Genomic DNA, 22,567 nt, shown 5'->3' with positions numbered 1-22,567 from the left:
TGAGTAAGTAGGTAAGTAAGTAAATAAGTAAGTAAGTAAATAAATAAATACTGTACATAAACAAACAAACAAACAAACAAACAAACAAACAAACAAATAAATAAATAAATAAATGTCTTATTTTTGGGGAAACACGGTATTACAATGTCATGGCCAAATAAGGAACATCAATCTTTTGCTGCACGTATTACCTTTCTACCATGTAAGGTAAATAGCATTCCTTTTATATAATCTTTAAAGCTATTGTTACTTACTAATTGATTCCTGCTGTCTGGATACATTTTCGGGGGAGGCGTGAAACACGGGAAGGTTAAACATCATTATCTGCTTGCAGCCCAGATCAAATGCGATGGCCTGCACTTCCAATGCAAAAGCGGGCAGTGCATTTCTACTTTCTTGCACTGTGATGGAAATTACAACTGCGAGGACCGTTCCGACGAAGAAGACTGCCCGGCCCCCAGACAAGCTTCCTGCTACCACGATGAAATCAAATGCCACGGAAGTGGAGAATGCATCCTGAAGCAATGGCTTTGTGATGGGGACACGGATTGCAAAGACGGGTCAGACGAGCAGGTACAAATGGTGAAATCCCTAAAGTAAGCTAGCTGTCCCTTTGGGGGCAAACAGGACAATACGGTGCCATCTCAACCACTCAGCAGATGGAATAAGCTACTGGGATACTCCACTGCAGTCCTTGCCTTTAATTGAGAATTAAGTAGCCTTAATTGTGGGATGCTTAAGCAGTGGGGTGGTCACCTAGAGATTAAGAAGACTGCCTGACCCTGAGGAGGCTGAGAGTTCAGTCATGGGCAATGGCAGGCGTTTCTCTATCAGGGCAGGAAGAAAAAATATCTGCTGTGAACTCCATGTGGCATCAGGAAGGGCATCCGGCCAGTAAATGATCAGCTCCATCCAATCGCCCCGGCTCCATCCCAATATAAGGGAATACAGGACCATAAAAAGAAAAAAAAGTGGGATGCTTATTTCTGAATACTTATGGTTACGGTCACTGCTAGTACCCGACATATTCCAAATAATAGGTACCAAATGCCTCCAAACTGCTAGAGATGTTAAGATACAGTGGTACCTCTACTTAAGAACACCTCTAATTTTCTAGCTAAGAACCGGTTGTTCAAGATTTTTTTGCCTCTACTTAAGAACCATTTTCTACTTAAGAACCTGAGCCCGGAAAAATTTCCCAGGAAATTGAAAGCGGCACAAAGGCCTGGCTAGTTTCCTGCCATTCCCCCTTTAATCCTGGTTATCTTGGGCTGCCAGAGGAGCCTTTCGGTGGCGCTTAAGGAGGCTTTGGCAGTCCAGAGCGAATGAAGTATTTTCCTTTCTCTGGGCGCTTGGAGAGGGAATAAACCTCTGCCAGGGCCCAGAGAAAAGAAACTCTCCCTTGACTCTGGGCAGCCAAGGAGTCACCACAGCGAAGGAAAGGCCCTGGCTACAAAGCAAGTGAGCAAGAAAAGAAGGGAGCCCTTCAGCATGGGAAGGAAGAGGCAGCAGGTGGCAGCAGCAGCAGCCGGTGTATGGGAGGCAGCCTCACACTGGGTGTTTGGGAGGCTCGTGCTTCTCCTCGCTGCCTCAGAGTCCCTCTGTTTTTTTTAAGCCTTAAAGTTTTGAATTTTTTTGATTCCTCTCACCTCACCTTCTTTCTTCGGCAGTGACTGTCCTCCTCTTCTTCTTCTTCCTCCCCCCCCCCAAATTCCGAGCTTTTATTTCTTTCCTAATGGGTTTACACTTTATTTGCTTTTATATTGATTCCTACGGGAAAAATTGCTTCTTCTTAAGAACGTTTCTACTTAAGAATCTGTCCCAGAATGAATTAAGTTCTTAAGTAGAGATACCACTGTACTTCTTTCTAAAGATATGCAATCTGCATAGGCAGACTTCTCAGCAAATCAAAAGGTCCCTTCCCAGAAACACATTTTCCAGGTTTCTTCTCAATTGTGCCTGTTTTCATTGCCCCCAAGTTCTCCGTATCACGGCTCAGATAGCATTTTTTTCTACAGCAGTATAAGCATCTCTAAGCCAAGTCAGTGTAACGTTGCCAGCAGGCAAGAAGAATACAATAGAGCTGGAAGGGACCTTGGAGGTCTTCTAGTCCAGCCCCCTGCTCAAGCAGGAGAACCTATACAGGGGCGGATTCCCATTACCACCGCTATTGGTGCGCCGCATGTGCAGCTTCAGATCTCGTGCATGCGCATGCATGCGTCCCAGCGTGTGTGTGCAAGATAGAAACATAGAAGACTGACAGCAGAAAAAGACCTCATGGTCCATCTGGTCTGCCCTTATACTATTTTCTGTATTTTATCTTAGGATGGATATATGTTTATCCCAGGCATGTTTAAATTCAGTTACTGTGGATTTATCTACCACGTCTGCTGGAAGTTTGTTCCAAGGACAAACTTCCAGCAGATTTCAGTAATTTTTTTGTCAAGTAGAAATCGTATAGAATGGTAGTTGGGTAAGGGAAGATGGCTACAAATAAATGCAATATGTAAATATCTGAATGAAAGGGAGAATAAAGAAGGAGGAGATAGAGCTAGAGAAAATAATAAGAGAAAAAAACTGAGGGTACAAAGGCGCAAGCAACCAATATATATATAAGATGTTAGTGAAGTCAGACAGGGATGTGATCCAAGGATTGACTAAATGGTGGCGAAATGAGATACAAGTAGAGGTGCAAGAGATGGAAAATACAGTAGAGAATATAAGGAAAATCAAGAATGCAAGGGTTAGGGAAATGAGAAGGAAAATATTACATAAGTGGTATTACACACCCGTTCAACTTGCACACTTTCAGCAGAACGTTAAAGGTATCTGTTGGCATGGGTGCCAAGATAAAGGAGTGTTTATGCATATGCTCTGGGAATGCCCAGTGGTGCAGAACTTTTGGCAAAAAGTGCAAGAGGATATTAATAGGATATTAAATATAAGATGGACGATTACTAAGGAAATGGCAGTATTAGTAAAAAGTAGTGAGATGGGAGAATACAGAGAAATAAAACAAGCAGCGATAGAAAGCGCTCAGGCAGTAATAGTCTTGGGTTGGAAGGATGCGGCAAAATGGACAATGCAAAATTGGTGTAGGTATATGGTGGACCCCATTCAATTGGAGATTACGGATAAAGGGATGAATTTGACTAATGAAACTGATTTGCAACAGCTGATGGGGCGATGGGACAAGGTAAGACGATATATGGCGAGTAGGATCCGAGACCAAGTTATAAGAAACAAGTTGGAATCACTCTATAATATGTAAAGAAATATTTCACTCTTGGGTTTAAATGATTTATACAAGAAATACCCCCAACTAGTGGTGGGGTGTGATTGATTGTCTGGTGGTGGGCACAATCACTGAGCACATGTTATATGTCATATGTTGTGTATGTGTTTTATATTATAAAAACCAATAAAAATATTAGTTTTTTTCAAAAGGTAATTTTTTTGCTTCCATGGGCAGAAGTAAAAAAACACCGAAATCTCGTGTGTCCCCTTGTGAGATTTTGTTCTCTGTGCATGCACAGAGGTAAACCCATGCTGGGGTATGTGCATGCAAGAGACCCAAAGGTGCACAACGCAACGATTGCTACTGGTGCGCCGTCCTTTACTGTACCGGTAGCAACCCACTAATGAACCTATGCTTTCTCAAATCTCCAGGTATTTCAAATGTTTCATTGTTGTACAGCAGAAGTTCTTGATGGATGGATTGATTGGTTGGTTGGTTTTTACAGGACTGTGGATTTCCAAAGAAATGATGTGGTGCCCATCAGTGGCAATGCTACCACTCATTACAATGCATCCCAGATCAATGGAATTGTGATGGGAAACGTGACTGCAGAGACGGGACTGATGAGATTGGATGTATGTAAACTTTCTCCATCTTGGTAGCTGTTGCAATAGTCTTGTTTTTTGAAGTGGTGGGAGGGATCTGTCTTTCTTAGGAGGCATTAGCTTAACAGAGAGAAGTGCTGCAAAACAAGAGCCAAGTTACAATGACAGCAGTTCTATGTTAGTCTTTAAATGTTTTTAGTTTAATGTCCTATGGAGTTGAAATTTAAGGATATTGTGGGGCACCTCATTCTCACCATGCGCTGTTGCCATTTATTTCAATTTGTGCTTGCCAGATTGTTGCGCTCATGTTCTCCTTTTTTTAAAAAAATACAACTTTATTAAACTTATCAAAGTATAAAATAAAAATGGAAATGGAAACAATGGGCAAAGAGGGAAGGGGAAGAGAGAGAGAAGTGTAGGTTAAAGAGGAAAGGGAACAGCTACTGACAACTTCTCTTTTCTGCATACTAGAATAAAATATAACATTGCAGCCTCAAATTTCTACTTTTGCATACTTAATATGGACTAGCCTTTTCTAGAGCATACTTGTCTAATCAGCAAATCCCAAAGTCAAAATTTTTGGGGGGTTTTCAAAGTACATTTTATTGAATTTTTTCACATAAACACCCTCCCCCAAATATAATTTCAGTAATACACCTTGTCGTATTATATATTTTTCATATCTAAGGCTATTGTTTTTAACTTAAAGATTCTTATTTCTATTTACAATTTTATACGTGTTGTATATTACATTACAGGGTTTTGACCATCTCTGCTAATTCCATCAGTTTCCAGCCATTCTTCTTCCATTTCTTCCAGTTAGGATATCTTTCTATTTTTATGCATGGAGCATTCTCGCTTCTATCAACATCTAAAACAACAAAGTTCAAAATTCTTTGTTGACTTGTATTATTCTCCCCATACCCATTCCAAATCAATCAAAGGGAAAGTCGTATTGAATTTGGCTCATGCTTCATTAGATTTCAATGGTTATTTTATATATAATTGTGCTAAAACTAGAATCTTGAAGTCCTCTTTGCTTTTCCAGGTAAGCCCAGGAGCTGCCATAGCTATGAGTTTCAGTGTGGTGATACCTATGTCAATTACACTTTGGTCTGCAATGGGAAACCCGACTGCCAAGATGGAATGGATGAAGGCAACCATTGTGCCGTGCCATGTCAAAAACTGTGTGCTCACATTTGTTACAAGTCTCCTCATGGGCCTGTAAGTGAAGACCAGCATTAGAATGTTGATGATGCTTAGGATGATGCTTAAAAATGGATAACATAAGAACTGAAGAGTTGGCCTTCTCGGGTCCCGTCAACTAAACAATGTCGTTTGGCGGGCCCCAGGGGAAGAGCCTTCTCTGTGGCGGCCCCGGCCCTCTGGAACCAGCTCCCCCCTGAGATTAGAACTGCCCCCACCCTCCTTGTCTTTCGCAAGTTACTTAAGACCCACCTATATCGCCAGGCATGGGGGAACTAAGACATCTCCCCCAGGCTTATTATATTTCATGTTTGATGTGTATGTGCTGTATGGTTTTTAATTGTTGAGGTTTTTATATATTTTATTATTAGATTTGTTCCATTATTATACTGTTTTTATTACTGTTGTGAGCCGCCCCAAGTCTTCGGAGAGGGGCGGCATACAAATCTAATAAATTGAATTGAATTGAATTGTAGAAGGAAAAAAATGGGTTAAGGAGATTTGCTTCCTCCTAGGCCAGTGATGGCGAACCTTTTTTTCCTCGGGTGCCAAAAAAGTGTGGGCGTGCACTATTGTGCATGCATGAGTGCCCACACCCATAATTCAATGCCTGTGGAGGGCAAAAACAGCTTCCCCTGTTCCCCGGAGGCCCTCTGGAGGCCAGAAATAGCCCATTTCCCAACTTCTGGTGGGCCCAGTAGGCTCATGTTTTGCCCTCCCCAGGCTCCAAAGGTTTCTCTGGAGCCAGAGGAAGGTAAAAACGCCCTCCTCCATTCTCCCTGGAAGCTCTCTGGAAGCCAAAAACGCCCTCCGAGAGCCTCTGGGTGAGCCAAAAATCAGCTGGCCAGCACACACATGCACTTTGGAGCTGAGCTAGGGCAACGGCTCGTGTGCCAGCAGATATGGCTCCGCGTGCTACCTGTCAAAGGTTCACCATCACTGTCCTAAGCTTTATGCTAAAATTCTTTCAAAATAGGAAAAATAGATAGCCATTCTCGAATAATAATACAATATGGACTTGTTGCTACTATTATAGCAAAAGGATAGTGATTGTAACCATGAAAAAATGGGAAATGTCGTATAAAATGCACTGGCGTATAAGACACAGCTTAAGTTTTGAGAGAGGAAAATAGGGGGGGGGAACCCACCTACCAGGTATTCATCTGGCTAGCATCCTTAGTCTGGTCAGCCTCAACTCATTATTTTATCCCCTGGTTAGGGCTGAAAAAAATAATCTTCGGAGGGAGTAGCAATGAAAACAAACCTACAAAAACCTAGGGCTGGAATAAAAACTTTTTTGGAGAGAGTAGGAATGAAAAAAATCCTGCAAGCCAAGAAGATTGTTAGTAACTCATTAGGGGTGGGGGGGAAAAAGCTTCAAAAAGCTACATTTGGAGTATAACATGCACCCAAATTTTCAGCCTCTTTTAGGCGGGGAAAGGGTACGCCTTATACTCTGAAAAATACAGTATTTGGGGAGAGGGTTATGACAGTATTAAAATGCAGAGGCATCTTGCTGGCAACAAAGATATATATAATCAAAGCAATAGTTTCCCCAGTTGTAATGTAAAAGCTGCATTATTGTTTGATTGGCTGAATAAAGAAGTAATACTTTCAAACTCTGGTTCTGGTTCCCATGTCTGAGAATAACCTGCATTGTGAGAACCATTAATATAAAACTAGATAAAAGAAAATAAGACTGTTCATTGAAACTGTTGGTAATTAAACTCCAACTATAAAATATTTTGAACAAGAAGTACAAAGGCAAGAGTTGTTGAAGTCTCAGATGGTTGGAAAAATCTGAGGCAGTAGAAAAAGAGACCAGAAAGGCTTCAGGAGTTAAATTATCTTGTTGATGACCTAATCATAATTTGATTAGAACTTGCTGATAGATAATCCTGGTGAGATGATTACTATTAAATCATAAAAAGTCATCAAGCAATGGAAGCAGATTGAAAGTGTAATCTAACAGCAGCAGGGGTGGGTTCTGGATCCTTTTGCTGCCAATTCGCTCAGGGTTGTACCGTACGCGTGCGCCCTCAGCAATAAAAAAAAATAGCTGCTGCGCATGTGCAGAAACAAAATCCAAGATGGTGGCACCCAAGGAGACACCAACAGAACTGGTTCTGTGACATCATCACTAAGTTAAAGTACCAATTAGAACCGGTAGGAACCCACCTCTGAACAGCAGGGGTATCCAACCTTGGCAACTTTAAAACCTGTGGACTTCAACTCCCAGAATTCCACCAACAAATAGCTCTTGAAGTTGCCAAGGTTGGACACCCCCTTCCTTAGAGCAAGAGAATAAGACTAAATGCAAGTGTTTTAAAAGAAAACCGGAAACCATCTCTTTATATCTTTGGGTTTTTTTCTTTCTTGATTTTTCTTTCATTTTCTGTTATCACTTTCCCCTTTTCTTTTTCTTTAAATGTGAATTGTTTTACTTTGTAAAAAAAATTCTTTAGTGAAACATAATTTTTTTGGGGGGGAACCCCAATGCCTTCAAATGTATTACTTAAGCGCATACTTGCAAATTAAATCTCAATTTGTATTTGGACTCTGTGTTTCCAGAGAATCAACCCTGGAGGGCAGAGTGAGGAGAAGGAGAAATAGTTGTTATTACTTAAGCGCAAATTAAATCTCAATTTGTATTTGGACTCTGTGTTTCCAGAAGCAACCCTTGGAGGGCAGAGTAAGGAGAAGGAGAAATAGTGAAACTTTACATAGGTAATAACGCCTGTTTTCTAATTTTCAGCAATGTGCTTGCAATGAGGGGTTCATCTTAAGAAATGATTGGCGCTCTTGCAAAGACATCAATGAATGCAAAGAGTTGGCAGTTGATAAATGTAGCCAGACCTGTGTCAATACAGAAGGCGGTTACTCCTGCACATGCCACCCTGGATATCAACTGGAGCCCGATAACCACACATGTAAAGTAATAGGTAGGTTTATTCCTGTCCACTGATTGGCTTTCCATTGATTCTCTTTAGGATTCAAATTTAGGATTTAATGCGTAATTTTTTGTGTGAAGTCAAATATGTAACATAGAAAACTTTGCCTTCTGGGTAAGAAGTCTTGAAATAAGTCCCTCTGGCTTCACACTATTAAGCTGGAGGGATGTATTGAGAGATATGAAAGCTGTTACATAGATAAATGTAGATAATAAATGTAGATAAATGTAGATGCTGTCAAAGTCCCTGATGAAGACAATGTCTTCAAAGGGGCTAAGAGCAACCCAGCCGTGTGGGATCACTCACGAACGCAAATCCTAGAAAGAAGACTTGGACACATTCTCTCTCTGGGTGAAGTGACACAGTATAGAGTTGTGTATTCCTTTTTATTTGGGAGCATAAGGAAATGGGGATAATTACACGTACATGTCAAGTGATACACAAACATCCAATAACATAACTTCAAACATGACGTGATTGCAATTTATATTAAAATTAACTAGTTTTGTCTTTGCCATAGGTTCCGAGCCATTACTGCTAGTTGCAGTTCAGTTTGACTTAATTGTATTCGGAATAAGGACCATGAAAGAGGATGTTGTCATGAGAGTCGATCATGACTTCATTATCTTTTCCATTGACTACGATTTCGTATCCGAGACTGTCTTTTGGATGAATCTCAATGCAGACAGTATTAATTGGATTGATATGCAAACCAAGGAAAAGGGAATTCTAATAAAAGGTGGGTCTTGATATATTTTCAGTTGTTTAGACAGTTTTTAATAAGTTAGTGGCTTAGGACAAAACTAATCGTAACTTTGGCAAGTCAAATAAACTATTGGTAGAACTCCTATTTGACTGTTGAAGCTGACTCACACTCTCACATGCTTAGGAAGCTTCACAGGTTCACCCGAGACAAGGTGAAAGTCAAATCCACTTACACTTAAACAGAAAAAAAGCTAAGGAAAAATTGAGTGCTCATATTTCTAAACTGATACTTTTAACAAAATAATTTTAAGAAACAGCAATACCAGGTGGATTCACACACCTAATCCTGCCTGCAAGTTTTAGATGACAGACTGAAGGAAAGATTTCATCAAGTTCCTCCAGGAAGAAAACATACAAGTTGACAAAGTCCCATATGACAGATGATGTTATCCTACTAAAGTCCCTCATGAATGGCATAGGAATAATATGTGTCACTTGGGACAATTGCTCAGAAGGCCAACAATCCCTTGCTGTAGAGTTGATGATGGTTGAAATCTGCAGCTTATTTATTTATTTTTATTTATTTTGTCCAATACACAATACATATTGAGGCGAATAGACATGAAGTATTATATATAAAGAAAAGATATGAAAATAGAGGAGAAGATATATGAAAGGGAGAAAAGATATATGATATATGGGATAAGGAGAGACAATTGGACAGGGGACGAAAGGCACACTGGTGCACTTATTTACTTCCCTTACTGACCTCTTAGGAACCTGGAGAGGTCAATCGTGGATAGTCTAAGGGAGAAATGTTGGGGGTTAGGGGTTGACACTATTGAGTCCGGTAATGAGTTTGAGCTTCTATGAGCTTCTAGTCTATAAATGTAAAGATTCTTCCAGTGTACACTAAGAGAGAGACAGTAACAGCAGAACTGACCCCTAAAAAAGCATCCTTTTGTGTCTATTGGTCAACTATGAGTATTTTTGAGGATTGTCTAAGAAGATGGATTTCAAGCACAATTAACACTGAACAATTTACCAATAACAGTCGTAACTGTTCAGCCTTAAACCAGAGATATTCTGCACAAAACCCTCTGAACAGGATGTCTTTTCCCTTATATGGCTATTTAAAAAAACAATTTGTAATAAAATTTTGCTTTTCAATTACTGACTTCATAGGAGATGTTGGCTGATATTTCCCATTCACATGTTTGTAAATCTTAACAATAGACAGTTCATTTCTATCATTTCAAACATTGGATTGCAGGCATCAAATCTGACAGTATAGCAGTGGACTGGTTAGGAAGGAACCTTTACTGGACTGATGGTATCTCAGGACAGATCTTGGCTACATAGTTGAATACCACTTGGAAGGGAAATCCTGTCTATACAGTGGTTCTTGAGGATCTGGAGCAACCACAGTCATTAGTTCTCCACCCACTGGATAGGTAAGCCTTTTCTATTTTGCTTGGGCTTGTTGGAATGGTTCAAAAGAATTAGGAATAGATCTCAGAAACAAGATGGATAGATGAGTCCATTGAGTCGCTAATGTTGTCTTTTTAGAGAAGATATTTCAGTGGGGGATGACTTGAAAACACTGTCTGAGCTCATGTTGATATGTGGTCAGGTCTGTCCAGTTACGGTATACGATTGAATCGTAATTGATAAGGCAAATGGATATTTTTAGAGAGAAGAAACTAGGAGTAGAGTTCTATTGATTCTGCTTGATTTATTTATTATTTATTAAATTTATATGCTGCCCAACTCACTTTACAAAGTGATCCTGGGCAATTAACCATGAAAGTGATAAATATTCAAATATTAACCACAGTAGACACAAAATTTTAAAAACCAAAGGCAAGATTGTTCGCAGCTTTTGATATTCTGATCATCAAATTTATTTGGCCTGCTGTGTAACAGTTGTTTGTTTTGTCCAGTACACAATAATACACAATGAGGGTTAGAGAGGATATAATCAGGTAGAATGTATTAAAGGGGGAATAGAGGAGAAAATAAAGGAGTGAAATATAACTATGAGAGAATAGCAGGAAAAGATATAGGTATAGAAGAGAAGATATATGAGATACAGGAGAGACAATAGGGCAGGGGACAGTAGGCACTCTGGTGCACTTATGTACGCCCCTTACTGACCTCTTATGAACTTGGTGAGGTTAGGCCGTGCCCCATAAAAGCACTGGATGAACATATACTGGCAGTTCATTTAATAAGGAGATTCCACTCTTTTCCTGGGATTATTCAGTGTCTGTAACGGTTTCATCATTAGGCTTATGATGCCCAGTTTACATTCCCTTGACATCAGAGTCAAGTGAAGCTTCTCCACACTTGAATGTGATGGGATAGGTGAGAAATACTCAGCTGAAGTTGAATCCCGAAGGATTGTTTTGTGGACAACGTGGAATTGTCTACCTGGGACTGGCTGCAGCCTTCTGAAGGAGTAGATGCATGACTTGAACTTTCCCTATGTCTTTTTTCAGATTCACCTAATTTACTAGCTATGGCAGTGTTTCTCAACCTTGGCCACTTGAAGATATCTGGACTTCAACTCCCAGAAGTCCCCAGCCAGCGAATGCTGGCTGGGGAATTCTGGGAGTTGAAGTCCAAATATCTTCAAGTGGCCAAGGTTGGGAAACACTGAGCTAGGGTAGGATAGAGCTATGTATACAAGGCAACCCTGAATTGAGCTTCACCAGAGAGCAAGATGCTGTTACAGATTGGAAGAGGCTGCCACATAGGACTAGCAAGCATAACACACTATTTTGAAGACACACACTGGCTACCAGTATGCTATCAGGCAGAGTCCCTGGAACTTGTCATATGAAGCACTGTGTGGCTAAGCCAGAGCGCCTGATAGTGTGCCTTTCCTCATACCTTCCTGTTTATCTAGTTAAGAGCTAGAAAAGATGCATTTTTAAGATGGTTCAAAATGGCTGGATATTAGCTTGATCTGAAGAGGGTATTTTTTAGCACAAGGTTGCAGCATTCCCTCCCTTTGAATAAAGGTTGCAGTGAGCCTTTTAAACCTACAAGCCAATTTAATATGTATTGACCCTGCTCTGCAGTCTGGTTTAGTATTGTTTCATGTTTTAAAGTTTAAATTTTAACAACATTTTAATATCTTTCTTGGGACTTTTTATTGAATCATCATTATTTTTTATTAAGATAGCTTCTTGCTCTTCTCCTTTATTGGTAAGAGGACTAAATTAGAGTCTATAATACCATGTTGCACTACTTGAAGCTCTTCAATTTTGCCTTAATTTTGTTAGTCACCTTGCTTACTCTTAGCTGCAGAAATACACATGTGCACACACACAAACACATGGAGTATAATATGCACATGGGATAGAAATGACCCTTAGCTTGGGAATGGAATAGAATCTCAAAATGAAAACTTGCCTCAGATTACCAAAAATTTTAAATGATGTAGATGCAAAATAATAAACAATGTTTTTATTTAGTTTGGCTCTAATACTATTTAAAGGCAAATGCAATGGCCCATTTGAAGGGTTAGGCTTAGACCCCAGATGTATTAAGCTTTAACAGAGTAGTCTACACTCCCCCAAGCTCCATGCTTAATGGGAGCCACGGTATATGATGCCACGATTGTGCTGAAACTGTAGATCTGATTCATGATTGGATAAAAAGAGAGTGGTGATCTAACTTTAAATTCCAAAGAATGTAGGATTTATATGAAGAGACATTAATCAAAAGAATTCTGATACTAATGTTTCCCTAGATTGAAATCATCTGAAATACTAGTGGGTCTTCTTGTCTGGTACCCTAAATAAAATGTACAATGAAGGCCATCTAACTTGGTGGTCAATAACTCTTCTAGAAAGCATTGTAAGCCATAGTAGTTGAATTCCATTCTAAAAATATATGTCACATTATCCTCTCTTTCCTAGATTTATGTACTGGTGTGAAATAGGCGTTGAATCCATAATCAAGAAAGCAGGGATGGAGGGAAGTAATAAAGAAGTGATAATTGATAATGGACTTGGTTGGCCCACAAGCCTAGCCATTGATTTCTTGAGCTGGAGAATTTTCTGGTCTGATGACAAGTTTCACTCCATTGGCTCAGCCTCTTTGGATGGTAGCGATATGAAGGTATTGCCAACTATATGTACATAACGTTTATGGAAGCAGGCAAGAATTTATTTGAGTTCTTTGTTTTAAACCAGAGGTGTCAAACTCAATTTCATTGAGGGCCGTATCGGGGCTGTATTTGACCTCGGGGCGGGGTGGGAGAGGCCAGGATGGGTGTGGCCAGCTCAATGTCACTCCTGTGATGGCCCAAGCACTCTGCCAGCAAAAACAGGCTCCTGAGTTCCGTTTTCAGCTGTCATTCATTCATTCATTCATTCATTCATTTATTCATTAGATTTGTATGCCGCCCCTCTCCATAGACTCGGGGCGGCTAACAACAATAATAAAACAATATGTACAAATCTAATATTTAAGTTAATTTTTTTAAAAAACCCTTATTTGAGAAACCAATCATACAAACAGACATACCATGCATAAATTTTATAAGCCTAGGGGGAGGAAATATCTCAGTTCCCCCATGCCTGACGACAGAGGTGGGTTTTAAGGAGCTTACGAAAGGCAAGGAGGGTGGAGGCAACTCTGATCTCTGGGGAGAGTTGGTTCCAGAGGGTCGGGGCAGCCACAGAGAAGGCTCTTCCCCTGGGTCCCGCCAAATGGCATTGTTTAGTCGAGGGGACCCGGAGAAGGCCAACTCTGTGGGACCTAACTGGTCGCTGGGATTCGTGCGGCAGACGGTGGTCATGGCCTCTTGCAACGGAGCCCTGTTTTCACTGGCAAAAGGTTGCAGAAGGCCGTGGCAGCCCAAACCGGAGCTTGGGAGCCTATTTTCATTGGCAGAAGCACCGAGGACTGATCCTTCACTGTTTCCAGGGTAGCCCCACAGACCAGATCTAAGTATCCTGTTGGCCACATCTGGCCCCCGGGCCTTGAATTTGACACCCCTGTTTTAAAGGAAAGTGTCAATTCTGATAATGTCATCATCTTGTTCTTTTCTGGGTAGCAGAAATAAATAAATAAATAAATAATAATAATAATAATAATAATAATAATAATAATAATAATAATAATAATAATAATAATTTATTAGATTTGTATGCCACACTTCTTCGAAACTAGGGGAATGTGTCCAACTTCCAGATCTTTTAGTGTGTCTGAAAATAAAATCTCAGTCCCTGAGCTGTGATGCATCTCTTAACAATATTTTTTCCCTTAGATATTTCAGATGAATGAGATACATAGTCCTTTCTCAGTGAGTGTGTTTGAAGACTACATCTTTTGGTCTGACATGCAAACAAGGATAGTACAGAAGATAGACAAAAGGACAGCCAAAAATAGAACAGTTCTCCTAAAGAGTCATGGACAACCATATGGATTAAAGGTATTGCACAAGTAGTACACATTATGGAAAGGTTGATGACTGGAACAGGTTCCTATTTTTATTTTACTTTGCCAACGGCATGTCTCTAGCTTTAAATGAATAAATGTTAAGGCAGGTTTATTTGGCCTGGATCTTCAAATATGCATGAGCCATATCCATGAGCTTCAAAAAGTATCAGCCAAGCCCCATACTTTGTCAGACTAAAGCTGCGTCAATACTGATATTGTATTGTGTTTATATTGTAACTGATAATAGAATTTTGACCAGGAATAAGTCATTTATACGAAAAGCTACTGTTGGTTATAGCGTAATTTGTTCAGAATGGGACAATTCACCATAGCCAAGTCTCTGTGGCCATCTGACCATGGCTAACGTGCCGTGGGACAATTCACCTCGGGACAATTTAACAATTCAATTTAATTATTTTAAATACATAAAAATTATGTTTTCATTCACATTTCATTTTGTCCCTCCTTCTTCTTCTTCATTCCAGCAGAAGTCCCTCACTGAGCTAAGCTAGTTTCCCTAAATAATAATAATAATAATAATTAATAATAATAATAATAATAATAATAATAATAATAATAATAATAATAATAATAATAATTTATTAGATTTGTATGCCGCCCCTTTCCGAGGACTATTGCAATAATTTCAAATTTAGGTATTTTTGCAACAATCTTGGCTTATTAAAATAAGTTTTATATGGTAGAATAAGAAACTTCATAAAATGGGGCAGAATTCCCTTGACAAATATCTGAGTTAGCAACAGAAATTTTGGACTAAATTGTAGTCGCAAGTCCGAGAACTTACCTGTAGTTCTAAAACTAACAGGATCTTTCATAAATCTTACGTTATTTCGGTCAAACTTTTCTTATTTCAGAAATTTCTCCTCTATTAATAGAACTGGTTTATTTCTTTTGCTCAATCTACCTTCATATGGGATAAATGAAAAAATAATGTTGATTGGTATTGAACATTAAGAAAACAAGGGTAACGTCAACCAGTATGCTTATAGTGACCATACACTTGATGGCAGAGAAGTGAAGGTGATAACACTGTTTAGTTTTCTTGGACTCATAAAGATGGTAGGAAAAAAGACTATGGCAATCGTGAAGAATACTAATATTTGAATGACATTGCTTGGCCTTTTTATTTTTTAATCTTTGTTATCAATGGTTTTTTTTCCTTTGATGATATATGGCTCTGAAGATTGAATGATGAGAAAGAAGATAGTCACATTCCAGTTATAGATTTGGAGACAGATCTAACAGTCCTATCAAATGAAAGAAAACACAGACAGTCATAAAGTGGATTGACTGCTTTTTTGAAATTATCTGGCTCTTGCCATCTGATGCAAGTAGACAATGGATGAAAATAGTGCAATATACTTTATTGTACATAGTATACACAGTCTGTGTTCCTTTAGTAATTTTTGTGGAGGAACATACAAAGTGCATAATAGAGATGCCCTGAAACTCCTGGTGTAACATTTTCATACTCTTGAAATTTTGGCTTTCAGGTGATGCATGAAGTTCTGCAGGCACCAGCCCCTAACCCATGTGTAGAAGTTGGATGTTCGTATATGTGCCTCTTAAGCCCCAGCAAAAAAGGAAGCTGCCATTGCCCGCCTGAATCTGTACTATCAAGTGATGGAAAGACCTGCATTCCATTAAAGGAGTCAGCATTCATGTTATTGGATGGCCAGACAGATGTTACACAGGTATTACTTTCAATTGGATAATAAAGAGAATGGTAGCTGCAAACCAGTGAGGGGTTGCTACCGGTTGGGCCCAGTATGGCAAACCAGTAGTAGTGGTGAGAGGCTCTGCCCACCCTCCAAAATGTCGTCAAAAAACACTCTGCAAATGCGCAGAAGTGTTACTCCTGCGCTCCCGTTTCTGAACTGGTAGCAGAGGTAAATAGAACCCACTACTATTGCAAAATAATTTTCCCAAATGAAATGTTCTTACAGCTGTTTAATAGGCTGGCACAGCAAAGTGGCTTCTATTTGAATTTTCCTTAGTAACAAGTACATTTATTTATTGATTTGATTTGATTTGATTTGATTTGATTTGATTGATTTGATTTGACTGCAGAGACGGGACTGATGAGATTGGATGTATGTAAACTTTCTCCATCTTGGTAGCTGGTGCAATAGTCTTGTTTTTTGAAGTGGTGGGAGGGATCTGTCTTTCTTAGGAGACATTAGCTTAACAGAGAGAAGTGCTGCAAAACAAGAGCCAAGTTACAATGACAGCAGTTCTATGTTAGTCTTTAAATGTTTTTAGTTTAATGTCCTATGGAGTTGAAATTTAAGGATATTGTGGGGCACCTCATTCTCACCATGCACTGTTGCCATTTATTTCCATTTGTGCTTGCCAGATTGTTGCACTCATGTTCTCCTTTTTTTAAAAAAATACAACTTTATTAAACTTATCAAAGTATAAAATAAAAATGGAAATGGAAACAATGGGCAAAGAGGGAAGGGGAAGAGAGAGAGAAGTGTAGGTTAAAGAGGAAAGGGAACAGCTACTGACAACTTCTCTTTTCTGCATACTAGAATAAAATATAACATTGCAGCCTCAAATTTCTACTTTTGCATACTTAATATGGACTAGCCTTTTCTAGAGCATACTTGTCTAATCAGCAAATCCCAAAGTCAAAATTTTTGGGGGGTTTTCAAAGTACATTTTATTGAATTTTTTCACATAAACACCCTCCCCCAAATATAATTTCAGTAATACACCTTGTCGTATTATATATTTTTCATATCTAAGGCTATTGTTTTTAACTTAAAGATTCTTATTTCTATTTACAATTTTATACGTGTTGTATATTACATTACAGGGTTTTGACCATCTCTGCTAATTCCATCAGTTTCCAGCCATTCTTCTTCCATTTCTTCCAGTTAGGATATCTTTCTATTTTTATGCATGGAGCATTCTCGCTTCTATCAACATCTAAAACAACAAAGTTCAAAATTCTTTGTTGACTTGTATTATTCTCCCCATACCCATTCCAAATCAATCAAAGGGAAAGTCGTATTGAATTTGGCTCATGCTTCATTAGATTTCAATGGTTATTTTATATATAATTGTGCTAAAACTAGAATCTTGAAGTCCTCTTTGCTTTTCCAGGTAAGCCCAGGAGCTGCCATAGCTATGAGTTTCAGTGTGGTGATACCTATGTCAATTACACTTTGGTCTGCAATGGGAAACCCGACTGCCAAGATGGAATGGATGAAGGCAACCATTGTGCCGTGCCATGTCAAAAACTGTGTGCTCACATTTGTTACAAGTCTCCTCATGGGCCTGTAAGTGAAGACCAGCATTAGAATGTTGATGATGCTTAGGATGATGCTTAAAAATGGATAACATAAGAACTGAAGAGTTGGCCTTCTCGGGTCCCGTCAACTAAACAATGTCGTTTGGCGGGCCCCAGGGGAAGAGCCTTCTCTGTGGCGGCCCCGGCCCTCTGGAACCAGCTCCCCCCTGAGATTAGAACTGCCCCCACCCTCCTTGTCTTTCGCAAGTTACTTAAGACCCACCTATATCGCCAGGCATGGGGGAACTAAGACATCTCCCCCAGGCTTATTATATTTCATGTTTGATGTGTATGTGCTGTATGGTTTTTAATTGTTGAGGTTTTTATATATTTTATTATTAGATTTGTTCCATTATTATACTGTTTTTATTACTGTTGTGAGCCGCCCCAAGTCTTCGGAGAGGGGCGGCATACAAATCTAATAAATTGAATTGAATTGAATTGTAGAAGGAAAAAAATGGGTTAAGGAGATTTGCTTCCTCCTAGGCCAGTGATGGCGAACCTTTTTTTCCTCGGGTGCCAAAAAAGTGTGGGCGTGCACTATTGTGCATGCATGAGTGCCCACACCCATAATTCAATGCCTGTGGAGGGCAAAAACAGCTTCCCCTGTTCCCCGGAGGCCCTCTGGAGGCCAGAAATAGCCCATTTCCCAACTTCTGGTGGGCCCAGTAGGCTCATGTTTTGCCCTCCCCAGGCTCCAAAGGTTTCTCTGGAGCCAGAGGAAGGTAAAAACGCCCTCCTCCATTCTCCCTGGAAGCTCTCTGGAAGCCAAAAACGCCCTCCGAGAGCCTCTGGGTGAGCCAAAAATCAGCTGGCCAGCACACACATGCACTTTGGAGCTGAGCTAGGGCAACGGCTCGTGTGCCAGCAGATATGGCTCCGCGTGCTACCTGTCAAAGGTTCACCATCACTGTCCTAAGCTTTATGCTAAAATTCTTTCAAAATAGGAAAAATAGATAGCCATTCTCGAATAATAATACAATATGGACTTGTTGCTACTATTATAGCAAAAGGATAGTGATTGTAACCATGAAAAAATGGGAAATGTCGTATAAAATGCACTGGCGTATAAGACACAGCTTAAGTTTTGAGAGAGGAAAATAGGGGGGGGGAACCCACCTACCAGGTATTCATCTGGCTAGCATCCTTAGTCTGGTCAGCCTCAACTCATTATTTTATCCCCTGGTTAGGGCTGAAAAAAATAATCTTCGGAGGGAGTAGCAATGAAAACAAACCTACAAAAACCTAGGGCTGGAATAAAAACTTTTTTGGAGAGAGTAGGAATGAAAAAAATCCTGCAAGCCAAGAAGATTGTTAGTAACTCATTAGGGGTGGGGGGGAAAAAGCTTCAAAAAGCTACATTTGGAGTATAACATGCACCCAAATTTTCAGCCTCTTTTAGGCGGGGAAAGGGTACGCCTTATACTCTGAAAAATACAGTATTTGGGGAGAGGGTTATGACAGTATTAAAATGCAGAGGCATCTTGCTGGCAACAAAGATATATATAATCAAAGCAATAGTTTCCCCAGTTGTAATGTAAAAGCTGCATTATTGTTTGATTGGCTGAATAAAGAAGTAATACTTTCAAACTCTGGTTCTGGTTCCCATGTCTGAGAATAACCTGCATTGTGAGAACCATTAATATAAAACTAGATAAAAGAAAATAAGACTGTTCATTGAAACTGTTGGTAATTAAACTCCAACTATAAAATATTTTGAACAAGAAGTACAAAGGCAAGAGTTGTTGAAGTCTCAGATGGTTGGAAAAATCTGAGGCAGTAGAAAAAGAGACCAGAAAGGCTTCAGGAGTTAAATTATCTTGTTGATGACCTAATCATAATTTGATTAGAACTTGCTGATAGATAATCCTGGTGAGATGATTACTATTAAATCATAAAAAGTCATCAAGCAATGGAAGCAGATTGAAAGTGTAATCTAACAGCAGCAGGGGTGGGTTCTGGATCCTTTTGCTGCCAATTCGCTCAGGGTTGTACCGTACGCGTGCGCCCTCAGCAATAAAAAAAAATAGCTGCTGCGCATGTGCAGAAACAAAATCCAAGATGGTGGCACCCAAGGAGACACCAACAGAACTGGTTCTGTGACATCATCACTAAGTTAAAGTACCAATTAGAACCGGTAGGAACCCACCTCTGAACAGCAGGGGTATCCAACCTTGGCAACTTTAAAACCTGTGGACTTCAACTCCCAGAATTCCACCAACAAATAGCTCTTGAAGTTGCCAAGGTTGGACACCCCCTTCCTTAGAGCAAGAGAATAAGACTAAATGCAAGTGTTTTAAAAGAAAACCGGAAACCATCTCTTTATATCTTTGGGTTTTTTTCTTTCTTGATTTTTCTTTCATTTTCTGTTATCACTTTCCCCTTTTCTTTTTCTTTAAATGTGAATTGTTTTACTTTGTAAAAAAAATTCTTTAGTGAAACATAATTTTTTTGGGGGGGAACCCCAATGCCTTCAAATGTATTACTTAAGCGCATACTTGCAAATTAAATCTCAATTTGTATTTGGACTCTGTGTTTCCAGAGAATCAACCCTGGAGGGCAGAGTGAGGAGAAGGAGAAATAGTTGTTATTACTTAAGCGCAAATTAAATCTCAATTTGTATTTGGACTCTGTGTTTCCAGAAGCAACCCTTGGAGGGCAGAGTAAGGAGAAGGAGAAATAGTGAAACTTTACATAGGTAATAACGCCTGTTTTCTAATTTTCAGCAATGTGCTTGCAATGAGGGGTTCATCTTAAGAAATGATGGGCGCTCTTGCAAAGACATCAATGAATGCAAAGAGTTGGCAGTTGATAAATGTAGCCAGACCTGTGTCAATACAGAAGGCGGTTACTCCTGCACATGCCACCCTGGATATCAACTGGAGCCCGATAACCACACATGTAAAGTAATAGGTAGGTTTATTCCTGTCCACTGATTGGCTTTCCATTGATTCTCTTTAGGATTCAAATTTAGGGTTTAATGCGTAATTTTTTGTGTGAAGTCAAATATGTAACATAGAAAACTTTGCCTTCTGGGTAAGAAGTCTTGAAATAAGTCCCTCTGGCTTCACACTATTAAGCTGGAGGGATGTATTGAGAGATATGAAAGCTGTTACATAGATAAATGTAGATAATAAATGTAGATAAATGTAGATGCTGTCAAAGTCCCTGATGAAGACAATGTCTTCAAAGGGGCTAAGAGCAACCCAGCCGTGTGGGATCACTCACGAACGCAAATCCTAGAAAGAAGACTTGGACACATTCTCTCTCTGGGTGAAGTGACACAGTATAGAGTTGTGTATTCCTTTTTATTTGGGAGCATAAGGAAATGGGGATAATTACACGTACATGTCAAGTGATACACAAACATCCAATAACATAACTTCAAACATGACGTGATTGCAATTTATATTAAAATTAACTAGTTTTGTCTTTGCCATAGGTTCCGAGCCATTACTGCTAGTTGCAGTTCAGTTTGACTTAATTGTATTCGGAATAAGGACCATGAAAGAGGATGTTGTCATGAGAGTCGATCATGACTTCATTATCTTTTCCATTGACTACGATTTCGTATCCGAGACTGTCTTTTGGATGAATCTCAATGCAGACAGTATTAATTGGATTGATATGCAAACCAAGGAAAAGGGAATTCTAATAAAAGGTGGGTCTTGATATATTTTCAGTTGTTTAGACAGTTTTTAATAAGTTAGTGGCTTAGGACAAAACTAATCGTAACTTTGGCAAGTCAAATAAACTATTGGTAGAACTCCTATTTGACTGTTGAAGCTGACTCACACTCTCACATGCTTAGGAAGCTTCACAGGTTCACCCGAGACAAGGTGAAAGTCAAATCCACTTACACTTAAACAGAAAAAAAGCTAAGGAAAAATTGAGTGCTCATATTTCTAAACTGATACTTTTAACAAAATAATTTTAAGAAACAGCAATACCAGGTGGATTCACACACCTAATCCTGCCTGCAAGTTTTAGATGACAGACTGGAGGAAAGATTTCATCAAGTTCCTCCAGGAAGAAAACATACAAGTTGACAAAGTCCCATATGACAGATGATGTTATCCTACTAAAGTCCCTCATGAATGGCATAGGAATAATATGTGTCACTTGGGACAATTGCTCAGAAGGCCAACAATCCCTTGCTGTAGAGTTGATGATGGTTGAAATCTGCAGCTTATTTATTTATTTTTATTTATTTTGTCCAATACACAATACATATTGAGGCGAATAGACATGAAGTATTATATATAAAGAAAAGATATGAAAATAGAGGAGAAGATATATGAAAGGGAGAAAAGATATATGATATATGGGATAAGGAGAGACAATTGGACAGGGGACGAAAGGCACACTGGTGCACTTATTTACTTCCCTTACTGACCTCTTAGGAACCTGGAGAGGTCAATCGTGGATAGTCTAAGGGAGAAATGTTGGGGGTTAGGGGTTGACACTATTGAGTCCGGTAATGAGTTTGAGCTTCTATGAGCTTCTAGTCTATAAATGTAAAGATTCTTCCAGTGTACACTAAGAGAGAGACAGTAACAGCAGAACTGACCCCTAAAAAAGCATCCTTTTGTGTCTATTGGTCAACTATGAGTATTTTTGAGGATTGTCTAAGAAGATGGATTTCAAGCACAATTAACACTGAACAATTTACCAATAACAGTCGTAACTGTTCAGCCTTAAACCAGAGATATTCTGCACAAAACCCTCTGAACAGGATGTCTTTTCCCTTATATGGCTATTTAAAAAAACAATTTGTAATAAAATTTTGCTTTTCAATTACTGACTTCATAGGAGATGTTGGCTGATATTTCCCATTCACATGTTTGTAAATCTTAACAATAGACAGTTCATTTCTATCATTTCAAACATTGGATTGCAGGCATCAAATCTGACAGTATAGCAGTGGACTGGTTAGGAAGGAACCTTTACTGGACTGATGGTATCTCAGGACAGATCTTGGCTACATAGTTGAATACCACTTGGAAGGGAAATCCTGTCTATACAGTGGTTCTTGAGGATCTGGAGCAACCACAGTCATTAGTTCTCCACCCACTGGATAGGTAAG

At 39.4% G+C, this 22,567-nt stretch overlaps 1 protein-coding gene and 1 long non-coding RNA gene across 3 annotated transcripts in view; both read left to right on the top strand.

The window, feature by feature from the left end:
* Positions 1 to 339: 339 nt before the first annotated feature.
* On the top strand, positions 340 to 5,124 carry LOC139162129 (uncharacterized). The gene is made up of 3 exons (XR_011558258.1): positions 340 to 573; positions 3,744 to 3,873; positions 4,892 to 5,124. It is a non-coding gene; the product is annotated as an uncharacterized lncRNA (long non-coding RNA).
* A 3,378-nt stretch (positions 5,125 to 8,502) lies between these two features.
* The window catches only part of LOC139162115 (LDL receptor repeat-containing protein egg-1-like), a 44,631-nt gene continuing 30,566 nt past the window's right edge, over positions 8,503 to 22,567 (top strand). The window contains exons 1-9 of one of the 2 annotated variants that reach the window (XM_070742153.1): positions 8,503 to 8,739; positions 9,979 to 10,159; positions 12,635 to 12,836; positions 13,990 to 14,154; positions 15,677 to 15,877; positions 17,295 to 17,470; positions 20,208 to 20,394; positions 20,924 to 21,142; positions 22,382 to 22,562. The gene's annotated coding sequence lies outside the window, so the exon portion shown is untranslated. Of the gene's footprint in view, positions 8,740 to 9,978; positions 10,160 to 12,634; positions 12,837 to 13,989; positions 14,155 to 15,676; positions 15,878 to 17,294; positions 17,471 to 20,207; positions 20,395 to 20,905; positions 21,143 to 22,381; positions 22,563 to 22,567 lie in introns of those variants that run through there. The other variant, XM_070742154.1, reaches the window with a different exon arrangement.

The sequence above is a fragment of the Erythrolamprus reginae genome, chromosome 2 (assembly GCF_031021105.1).
Source record: "Erythrolamprus reginae isolate rEryReg1 chromosome 2, rEryReg1.hap1, whole genome shotgun sequence".
Lineage (NCBI taxonomy): Eukaryota > Metazoa > Chordata > Lepidosauria > Squamata > Dipsadidae > Erythrolamprus > Erythrolamprus reginae.
The sequence above is the reverse complement of the archived record's forward strand: the minus strand, read 5'-3'. Positions and strand labels throughout refer to the sequence as shown.